Raw genomic sequence first — 11,450 nt, 5'->3', positions numbered from 1 at the left:
GCTTCAGCACAGCTGAGAGGGATGGAAGGCTTACAGGTAAAAAAAGGAGATTAGAGTGCCACCTGCTGCTATAAAATAAAACTAAAATGATTCACCTACAATGTGTCGTATTGGTCTGATTGATGAAGGAGATATATGTATATGTAGAGTATAGATGGATACAAATGTAGATTTCATTTATTTATTCTGATCAGAACTATAATTAATCTGTAAAATTGTAGCTCCACAGGATGGAAAGAAAAACTTGTTCTTGTTGTTCTTGTTCTTTTTTTGGTTATATGTAGAGGATGATAAGAGCATCAACAAAGGGTCCACCCGAGCGTGCGTGACAGAGAATGGTGTAGCTGTCCTATTGGTCAGTGAAACCACCCATCATAAAAAAAAACTCCTGCAGTGCTTCCATCTTTTCTTCTCTCCCCCCCTCCCCTGCAGTGCCTATATCCTTTTCTCTCTCCCCCTCCTGCAGTGCCTCCATCCTTCTCTTATCCCTCTCCTGTACTGCCTCCATCCTTTTCTCTCCCCTCTCCTGTACTGTCTCCATCCTTTTCTCTCCTGTACTGCCTCCATCCTTTTCCCTCCTGTACTGCCTCCATCCTTTTCTCTCCCCTCTCCTGTACCGCCTCCATCCTTTTCTCTCTCCCCCTCCTGCAGTGCCTCCATCCTTCTCTTATCCCTCTCCTGTACTGTCTCCATCCTTTTCTCTCCTGTACTGCCTCCATCCTTTTCCCTCCTGTACTGCCTCCATCCTTTTCTCTCCCCTCTCCTGTACCGCCTCTTCCTTTTCTCTCCCCTCTCCTGCCTCCATCATTTTCTCTCTCCCCCTCCTGCAGTGCTCCATCCTTTTCTCTCACCTCTCCTGTACTGCCTCCATCCTTTTCTCTCCCCTCTCCTGTACCGCCTCCATCCTTTTCTCTCCCCTCTCCTGTACTGCCTCCATCCTTTTCTCTCCCCTCTCCTGTACTGCCTTCACCCTTTTCTCTCCCCTCTCCTGTACCGCCTCCATCCTTTTCTCTCCCCTCTCCTGTACCGCCTCTTCCTTTTCTCTCCCCTCTCCTGTACTGCCTTCACCCTTTTCTCTCCCCTCTCCTGTACCGCCTCCATCCTTTTCTCTCCCCTCTCCTGTACCGCCTCTTCCTTTTCTCTCCCCTCTCCTGTACTGCCTCCATCCTTTTCTCTCCCCTCTCCTGTACTGCCTCCATCCTTTTCTCTCCCCTCTCCTGCAGTGCCTCCATCCTTTTCTCTCCCCTCTCCTGTACCGCCTCTTCCTTTTCTCTCCCCTCTCCTGTACTGCCTCCATCCTTTTCTCTCACCTCTCCTGTACTGCCTCCATCCTTTTCTCTCCCCTCTTCTGTACCGCCTCTTCCTTTTCTCTCCCCTCTCCTGTACCGCCTCTTCCTTTTCTCTCCCCTCTCCTGTCCTGCCTCCATCCTTTTCTCTCTCCCCCTCCTGTACTGCCTCCATCCTTTTCTCTCCCCTCTCCTGTACTGCCTCCATCCTTTTCTCGCCCCTCTCCTGTACTGCCTCCATCCTTTTCTCTCACCTCTCCTGCAGTGCCTCCATCCTTTTCTCTCCCCTCTCCTGTACCGCCTCCATCCTTTTCTCTCCCCTCTCCTGTACCGCCTCCATCCTTTTCTCTCCCCTCTCCTGTACTGCCTCCATCCTTTTCTCTCCCCTCTCCTGTACCGCCTCTTCCTTTTCTCTCCCCTCTCCTGCCTCCATCATTTTCTCTCTCCCCCTCCTGCAGTGCTCCATCCTTTTCTCTCACCTCTCCTGTACTGCCTCCATCCTTTTCTCTCCCCTCTCCTGTACCGCCTCCATCCTTTTCTCTCCCCTCTCCTGTACTGCCTCCATCCTTTTCTCTCCCCTCTCCTGTACTGCCTTCACCCTTTTCTCTCCCCTCTCCTGTACCGCCTCCATCCTTTTCTCTCCCCTCTCCTGTACCGCCTCTTCCTTTTCTCTCCCCTCTCCTGTACTGCCTCCATCCTTTTCTCTCCCCTCTCCTGTACTGCCTCCATCCTTTTCTCTCACCTCTCCTGCAGTGCCTCCATCCTTTTCTCTCCCCTCTCCTGTACCGCCTCTTCCTTTTCTCTCCCCTCTCCTGTACCGCCTCTTCCTTTTCTCTCCCCTCTCCTGTACTGCCTCCATCCTTTTCTCTCCCCTCTCCTGTACTGCCTCCATCCTTTTCTCTCCCCTCTTCTGTACCGCCTCTTCCTTTTCTCTCCCCTCTCCTGTACCGCCTCTTCCTTTTCTCTCCCCTCTCCTGTCCTGCCTCCATCCTTTTCTCTCTCCCCCTCCTGTACTGCCTCCATCCTTTTCTCTCCCCTCTCCTGTACTGCCTCCATCCTTTTCTCGCCCCTCTCCTGTACTGCCTCCATCCTTTTCTCTCACCTCTCCTGCAGTGCCTCCATCCTTTTCTCTCCCCTCTCCTGTACCGCCTCCATCCTTTTCTCTCCCCTCTCCTGTACCGCCTCCATCCTTTTCTCTCCCCTCTCCTGTACTGCCTCCATCCTTTTCTCTCCCCTCTCCTGTACTGCCTCCATCCTTTTCTCTCCCCTCTCCTGTACTGCCTCCATCCTTTTCTCTCCCCTCTCCTGTACCGCCTCCATCCTTTTCTCTCCCCTCTCCTGTACCACCTCCATCCTTTTCTCTCCCCTCTCCTGTACTGCCTCCATCCTTTTCTCTCCCCTCTCCTGTACCGCCTCCATCCTTTTCTCTCCCCTCTCCTGTACTGCCTCCATCCTTTTCTCTCCCCTCTCCTGTACTGCCTTCACCCTTTTCTCTCCCCTCTCCTGTACCGCCTCCATCCTTTTCTCTCCCCTCTCCTGTACCGCCTCTTCCTTTTCTCTCCCCTCTCCTGTACTGCCTCCATCCTTTTCTCTCCCCTCTCCTGTACTGCCTCCATCCTTTTCTCTCACCTCTCCTGCAGTGCCTCCATCCTTTTCTCTCCCCTCTCCTGTACCGCCTCTTCCTTTTCTCTCCCCTCTCCTGTACCGCCTCTTCCTTTTCTCTCCCCTCTCCTGTACTGCCTCCATCCTTTTCTCTCCCCTCTCCTGTACTGCCTCCATCCTTTTCTCTCCCCTCTTCTGTACCGCCTCTTCCTTTTCTCTCCCCTCTCCTGTACCGCCTCTTCCTTTTCTCTCCCCTCTCCTGTCCTGCCTCCATCCTTTTCTCTCTCCCCCTCCTGTACTGCCTCCATCCTTTTCTCTCCCCTCTCCTGTACTGCCTCCATCCTTTTCTCGCCCCTCTCCTGTACTGCCTCCATCCTTTTCTCTCACCTCTCCTGCAGTGCCTCCATCCTTTTCTCTCCCCTCTCCTGTACCGCCTCCATCCTTTTCTCTCCCCTCTCCTGTACCGCCTCCATCCTTTTCTCTCCCCTCTCCTGTACTGCCTCCATCCTTTTCTCTCCCCTCTCCTGTACTGCCTCCATCCTTTTCTCTCCCCTCTCCTGTACTGCCTCCATCCTTTTCTCTCCCCTCTCCTGTACCGCCTCCATCCTTTTCTCTCCCCTCTCCTGTACCACCTCCATCCTTTTCTCTCCCCTCTCCTGTACTGCCTCCATCCTTTTCTCTCCCCTCTCCTGTACTGCCTCCACCCTTTTCTCTCCCCTCTCCTGTACCGCCTCCATCCTTTTCTCTCCCCTCTCCTGTACTGCCTCCATCCTTTTCTCTCCCCTCTCCTGCAGTGCCTCCATCCTTTTCTCTCCACTCTTCTGCAGTGCCTCCATCCTTTTCTCTCCCCTCTCCTGTACTGACTCCATCCTTTTCTCTCCCCTCTCCTGTACTGACTCCATCCTTTTCTCTCCCCTCTCCTGTACCGCCTCCATTCTTTTCTCTCCCCTCTCCTGTACCGCCTCCATCCTTTTCTCACCCCTCTCCTGTACCGCCTCCATCCTTTTCTCTCCTCTCTCCTGCAGTGCCTCCATCCTTTTCTCTCCACTCTTCTGCAGTGCCTCAATCCTTTTCTCTACCCTCTCCTGCAGTGCCTCCATCCTTCTCTCTCCCCTCTCCTGTACTGCCTCCATCCTTTTCTCTCCCCTCTCCTGTACTGCCTCCATCCCTTTATCTCCCCTCCCCTGCAGTGCTTCCATCCTTTTCTCTCCCATCTCCTGTACTGCCTCCATCCTTTTATCTCCCCTCCCCTGCAGTGCCTCCATCCTTTTCTCTCCCCTCTCCTGTACTGTCTCCATCCTTTTCTCTCCCCTCTCCTGCAGTTCCTCCATCCTTTTCTCTCCCCTCTCCTGCAGTGCCTCCATCCTTTTCTCTCCCCTCTCCTGCAGTGCATGCATAATTTTCTCTCCTGCAGTACCTCCATCATTTTCTTTCCCCTCTCCTGTACTGCCTTCATCCTTTTCTCACCCCTCTTCTGCAGTGTCTCCATCCTTCTATCTCCCCTTCTGCAGTGCCTCCATCATTTTATCCCCCCTCTCCAGCAGTGCCTCCACCATTTTCTCTCCCCTCTCCAGCAATGCCTCCATCCTTTTCTCTCCCCTGTCATGCAGTGCCTCCATCCTTTTCTCTCCCCTCTCCTGCAGTGCCTACAACCTCTTCTCTCCCCTCTCCTGCAGTTTCTACATCCCTTTCTCCCTCCTGTCCTGCAGTGCCTGCATCCTTTTCTCTCCCTCTCCTGTAGTGCCTCCATCCTTCTCTCTCCACTCTTCTGCAGTGCCTCCATCCTTCCATCTCCCCTTCTGCAGTGCCTCCATCATTTTCTCCCCCCTATCTAGCAGTGCCTCCATCCTTTTCTCTTCACTCTTCTGCAGTGCCTCCATCCTTTTCTCTACCCTCTCCTGTAGTGCCTCCAACTTTTTCTATCTCCTCTCCTGCAGTGTCTCCATCCTTCTCTCTTCCCTCTCCTGCAGTTCACCTATCCTTCTCTCTCCCCTCTCCTGCAGTGCCCCCATCCTTATTCTTCCCCTCCCCTGCAGTACCCCTATCCTCACTCCACTTTACTGCAGTGCCCTCATCCTTCCCTTTCCCCTAACCTGCAGTGACCCTATCCTTACTCCCCTCCCCTGCAGTGCTCTCACCCTTATTCTTCCCCTCCCCTGCAGTGCCCCCATCCTTATTCTTCCCCTCCCCTGCAGTGCCCCCATCCTTATTCTTCCCCTCCCCGTGCAGTGCCCCCATCCTTCTCTCTCCCCTCTTCTGCAGTGCCTCCATCCTTCTCTCTCCCCTCTCCTGCAGTGCCTCCATTCTTATCTCTCCCCCGATTGAGCCCAGTGCCAAAAAAAGTTCCGCCACTTGGCTACACTAAGTTGCCTGGCAGGGGGGACACTGTTGTGGGCACCTGGGGACAATTTCCCCATATCTCTGGCAGAATGCCCGGGGTCCCTAATGCCACAAATGTCCCCTTTGTAGCGAGCAACATCTATTTGATTTGGAGGGTAAGAGGATACTGTATGTAGCACTGCTTCCTCGGGAACAGCTGGAATACTTGTACCCGGTCTTCCCACTGATTATCCTGCAGCCAGTTACACAGTATTCTTACTCAGCCAGGTGCACACCCTCTTCTGCTCTTTGTCTACAAATACTTCTTCAAGACATTAGCCAGTGTCCCCTTTAGCTCACACACACTCCCAGTATGCTGACTTCTAGGACCAGAGGGGGAATTTCAGCAACACACTCATTCTCGGTACTCACAAAATGTTCAGGGACAGCTGGTAGCCTCCTTCCAACTTCCAAGCGACACTCCACCAGTGACATAAGACCGGATCCATAGACTTCCTCCATCGGTCAGCTTGCACATAATACCTGGATTTCAGCTTTCAGGCTTCAAGCCCTTTACATCATGCATCAGAGGCAGGGCTGGACTGGGACAAATTTGGCCATGGTCTTCATCCAGACCGGCCCACTTTAGTTTTGCAAACACTAGGGTTGTCCCGATACCGATACTGGTATCGGTATCGGTACTGATACCAAGCATTTCCCCGAGTACTTGTACTTGGGGAAAATTCTCTGATGCTTCACCCGATACCTGATTGTCCGTGTATCCTCCTCCAGTTCCCCCCTCCATGCTGCTCTCCCCCTCCGCGCTCAGTGTCCCCCCTCCGTGCTGCTGCGGTCCTCCTCCATTATTCTGTTCTCCCCCTCCGCGCTCAGTGTCCCCCCCCGTGCTGCTGTCCTCCATTATTCTGTTCTCCCCCTCCACATTCAGTGTCCCCCTCCGTGCTGCTGCTGTCCTCCACTATACTGTTCTCCCCCTCCGCGCTCAGTGTCCCCCCTCCGTGCTGCTGTCCTCCATTATTCTGTTCTCCCCCTCCGCGCTCAGTGTCCCCCCCCCTCCGTGCTGCTGCTGTCCTCCTCCATTCTTCTCCTCTCCCCCTCCGCGCTTCATGTCCCCCCTCCGTGCTGCTGCGGTCCTTCATTATTCTGTTCTCCCCCTCCACGCTCAGTGTCCCCCCTCCATGCTGCTACTGTCCTACATTATTCTGTTCTCCCCCTCCGTGCTTAGTGTCCCCCCTCTGTGCTGCTCTCCCCCTCTGTGCTGCTTTCCCCCTCTGTGCTTAGTGTCCCCCCTCCACGCTCAGTGTCCCTCCTCCGTGCTGCTCTCCCCCTCCGCGCTCAGTGTCCCCCCTCCATGCTGCTGCAGTCCTCCTCACTTATTCTGTTCTCCCCCTCCATGCTCAGTGTCCCTCCTCCGTGCTGCTGCCATCCTCCATTATTCTGTTCTCCCCCTCCGTGCTCAGTGTCCCTCCTCTGTGCTGCTGCCATCCTCCATTATTCTGTTCTCCCTCTCCGCGCTCCTTGTCCCCCCTCTGTGCTGCTGCCATCCTCCATTATTCTGTTTTCCCCCTCCGCACTTAGTGTCCCCCCTCCGTGCTACTGCTGTCCTCCATTATTCTGTTCTCCCCCTCCGCGCTCCATGTCCCCCCTCTGTGCTCCTGCTGTCCTCCTCCATTATTCTGTTCTCCCCCTCCGTGCTCAGTGTCCCCCCTCCGTTCTGCTGCGGTCCTCCTCCATTATTCTGTTCTCCCCCTCCGCGCTCAGTGTCCCCCCTCCGTGCTGCTGCTGTCCTCCATTATTCTGTTCTCCCCCTCCATGCTCAGTGTCCCCCCTCCGTTCTGCTGTCCTCCATTATTCTGTTCTCCCCCTCTGCGCTCAGTGTCCCCCCTCCGTGCTGCTACTGTCCTCCATTATTCTGTTCTCCCCCTCCGCGCTCAGTGTCCCCCCTCCGTGCTGCTGTCCTCCATTATTCTGTTCTCCCCCTCCGCGCTCAGTGTCCCCCCCTCCATGCTGCTGCTGTCCTCCTCCATTCTTCTCCTCCTCCGCGCTTCATGTCCCCCCTCCGTGATGCTGCGGTCCTCCATTATTCTGTTCTCCCCCTCCACGCTCAGTGTCCCCTCTCCGTGCTGCTGCTGTCCTACATTATTCTGTTCTCCCCCTCCGTGCTTAGTGTCCCCCCTCTGTGCTGCTCTCCCCCTCTGTGCTTAGTGTCCCCCCTCCGCGCTCAGTGTCCCTCCTCCGTGCTGCTCTCCCCCTCCGCGCTCAGTGTCCCCCCTCCATGCTGCTGCAGTCCTCCTCCATTATTCTGTTCTTCCCCTCCGTGCTCTGTGTCGCTCCTCTGTGCTGCTGCCATCCTCCATTATTCTGTTCTTCCCCTCCACACTCCATGTCCCCCCTCTGTGCTGCTGCCATCCTCCATTATTCTGTTCTCCCCTCCGTGCTCAGTGTCCCCCCTCTGTGCTACTGCCATCCTCCATTATTATGTTCTCCCCCTCCGTGCTCAGTGTCCCCCCTCTGTGCTGCTGCCATCCTCCATTATTCTGTTCTCCCCCTCCGCGCTCAGTGTCCCCCCTCCGTGCTGCTGCTGTCCTCCATTATTATGTTCTCCCCCTCCGTGCTCAGTGTCCCCCCTCTGTGCTGCTGCCATCCTCCATTATTGTTTTCTCCCCCTCTGCGCTCAGTATCCCTCCTCCGTGCTGCTCTCCACCTCCGCGCTCAGTGTCCCCCCTCCATGCCGCTGCAGTCCTCCTCCATTGTTCTGTTCTCCCCCTCCGTGCTCAGTGTCCCTCCTCCGTGCTGCTGCCATCATCCATTATTCTGTTCTCCCCCTCTGCGCTCCATGTCCCCCCTCTGTGCTGCTGCTGTCCTCCATTATTATGTTCTCCCCCTCCGCGCTCCATGTCCCCCCTCTGTGCTGCTGCTGCTGTCCTCCTCCATTATTCTTTTCTCCCCCTCCACGCTCAGTGTCCCCCCTCCGTGCTGCTGCGGTCCTCCTCCATTATTCTGTTCTCCCCCTCCGGGCTCAGTGTCCCCCCCTCCATGCTGCTGCTGTCCTCCTCCGTTCTTCTGCTCTCCCCCTCCGCTCTCCGTGTCCCTCCTCCATACTGCTGCTCTCCCCCTCTGCATTCGGTGTCACCCTCCATATCCCTTTTTGAGCTCTGTATCACGCTCCATATCCTCCTCTGCCTCCTCTGTCAGGATGGAGAGCGGAGGTAGGAGCCGCGGCTCCTACCTTTTCCGAATGAACAGAGTCAGTGATCACTGACTCTGTCCATTCATATAACTGAAACATCGTAACCTGTGTTTACGATGCTTCAGTTTATGAATGTAGAGGAGCCTCTGTCTCCTGTCCATTCATTTTCAGTGCAGCTGAGAAAGGGACTGGGGAATCTGTGTCCATAGTCCCTTTCTCTGTCTCAAAGGGGAGATGTCAGAGGTCTGTTAAGACCCCTGATATCTCACCAAACCCCCCAACAGGGCTAAAAAAAAAAAAAATTAAATTAATTGTAAAAAAAAAAAAAAAAAATTAAAATAAAAAACACACTGACACCATCGACCCCCGCCCCCAAGAAAGCATTGTAAAAAAACATAACAAAAAGTAGTAAAAAAAAAATACTCGGTATCGGCGAGTACTTGAAAAAAAGTATCGGTACTTGTACTCGGTCTTATAAAAGTGATATTGGGACAACCCTAGCAATCACGTACAAAAACAGTATATAAACTATACACAATTGCACAAAAAAGCCTCCCCCTTACATCAGAGTCCCTAGAGAGCCCCCCCTTTCATCAGGGTACCCAGAGAGCCCTCCCTTACATCAGTGTCCCCAGAAAATCCCCCTATACATCAGAGTCCCCAGAGAGCCCCCCTTACATCAGAGTCCTCAGGGAGCCTCAGCCTTGCATCAGGGTGCCTAGAGAGCGCCCCACTTACATCAGGGTCCCCAGAGAGCCCCCCTTAAATCATGGTCCCAGATTTCCTCTCACTTCCTGTTGTCTCCTTCCGTTTGCAAGTAGGAGTCGTTTGTAATTTGGATGTTTGAAAGTAGGGGCTTGCCGTATATACTCTGCAGAAATTTGGGACCTAGGTGTTGCCACAACACTGTAAGCCCTCACAGTTAGTCTTGGTGGGCGCTGAAACGCCCTGCTGTGAAATATTAGATCAAGAATTGTAATTACACGCCCCTGTTGAACAGGGGCAGAAAAATTGGGCCTTAGGCACTGGTGGCGGGGCAAAAAACACTGCAACCCCTCCCAGATACTGTAATTGGAGCACAGCAAAGAGCCACATGCAAAGAATTGCATCAAAAATTGTTATTATACGCCCCTGTTAAACAGGGGCAGAAAAACTGGGCCTTAGGCACTAGTGGCGGTGCCACAACACTGCAACCCCTCACAGATAATGTAATTGGAGCGCAGCAAAGAGCCACATGCAAAGTATTGCATCCAAAATTGTTAATATACGCCCCTGTTAAACAGGGGCAGAAAAATTGGGCCTTAGGCACTGGTGGCGGTGCCCAGAACCAATAATGTTCTTACTAGCTATCAGCAAGATCATTGAGGAGGAAAAGTATATTCTGTCAGCATAACAGGACAGTCACTCAGCATCAGCATAGGCAGTCTCCAAGGGATCTGACATTTCCAAAAAATCATTCAGTTACATCATCATCAGGTGCTTGGTAGCTGGTGTTGATCCAAGCCTGATTCATTTTTATGAAGGTCAGTCGATCGACGGAGTCGGTGGAGAGGCGCACCCTGTAATCGGTCACAAACCCTCCAGCAGCACTGAATATGCGTTCTGAAAGAACGCTGGATGCAGGACAAGCCAGTAGCTCAATTGCGTACTGTGCAAGCTCTGGCCAGTGAGCCATCCTCAAGACCCAGTAAGCCAGAGGATTTTCCGATGGGGAAGGTGTCCAAGTCTGATCTTGCCCCTAGGTACTCCCGCACCATGTAAACCAGACGCTGGCGATGGTTGCTGGAACCGGTCATACCTTGGGGCTGCGGACTAAAAAGAATTCTGAACGCATCGGTCAGATGGCCACCTTCTCCACCGCTCCTTCTTTGACTCACCGAAGCCTCAGCAACACGTTGTCCAGGACCAGGATTTGGTAATCCCCTAGGCTCTGGGAACGCGTTGCACAGACCTTTCTGCAAGGCCTCCCGAAGATGTTCATCTTCTGCTCCCTCTGCGACGGCAAGATAAGGTCCACAACCTTACTCTTGTAACTTGGATCAAGGAGAGTTGCCAGCCAGTAATGATCCCTCTCCTTGATACCACGAATACGAGGATCCTTACGCAGGCTTTGCAGGATCAGGGAGGCCATGCAGCGTAGGTTTGCTGAGGCATTCGGGGCACAGTCCTCTGTGTCACTGAGGATGACAGGATCCGCAGCCACCTCATCCCAGCCACGTAAAAGTCCATGGGTTCCTTGGGACTGTAAATGATCCCTTGAAGACTGCTGCTGCTGATGCTGAGTGCTAGGCTCCACCTCCATGCTGATGATACAATCCTCCTCCTCCTTGTCCTCTTCCTGTGTGCTAGGCGGGCAAGCAGGACCACTGTCTGGATAAAGGGGGCCTTGAGAGGTAAGGAAGTCCTCCTCTTCCTCCCTCTGTTCTGCCTCAAGGGCCCTTTCCATTATTCCACATAGCGTGTGCTCCAACATGTGAATAAGAGGGACAGTCTCACTGATGCATGCACTGTCACTGCCCACCATCCTCGTGGCCTCCTCAAATGGTGACAGGACAGTGCATGCATCCCTGATCAAGGCCCACTGGTGTGGGGAAAAAAAACAAGCTCCCCTGACTCAGTTCTGCTGCCATATTGGCACAGGTACTCATTGATGGCCCTCTGCTGCGTGTGCAGCCGCTGCAGCATGGCCAATGTAGAGTTCCATCTGGTGGACATGTCACAGATTAGGAGGTTCTTGGGCAGGTTGTATTCCCTTTGGAGGTCTGTCAGCCGAGCACTGGCATTATATGACCTTCGGAAATGCACACAGACTTTCCTGGCCTGCTTCAGGACATCCTGTAAGCCTGGGTACCTGCCCAAGAACCGCTGCACCACCAAATTCAGGACATGAGAAAAACAGGGCACATGGGTCAGTTGTCCCTGTTGCAGGGCAGAGAGGAGGTTGGTGCCATTGTCGCTAACCACCATTCCTGGCTTAAGCTGGCATGGCGTCAACCACCTCTGAGCCTGCCCCTGCAGAGCTGACAGAACCTCTG

This window comes from Rana temporaria (genome assembly GCF_905171775.1).
Source record: "Rana temporaria chromosome 3 unlocalized genomic scaffold, aRanTem1.1 chr3y, whole genome shotgun sequence".
Lineage (NCBI taxonomy): Eukaryota > Metazoa > Chordata > Amphibia > Anura > Ranidae > Rana > Rana temporaria.
Note: the sequence above shows the minus strand (reverse complement) of the source record.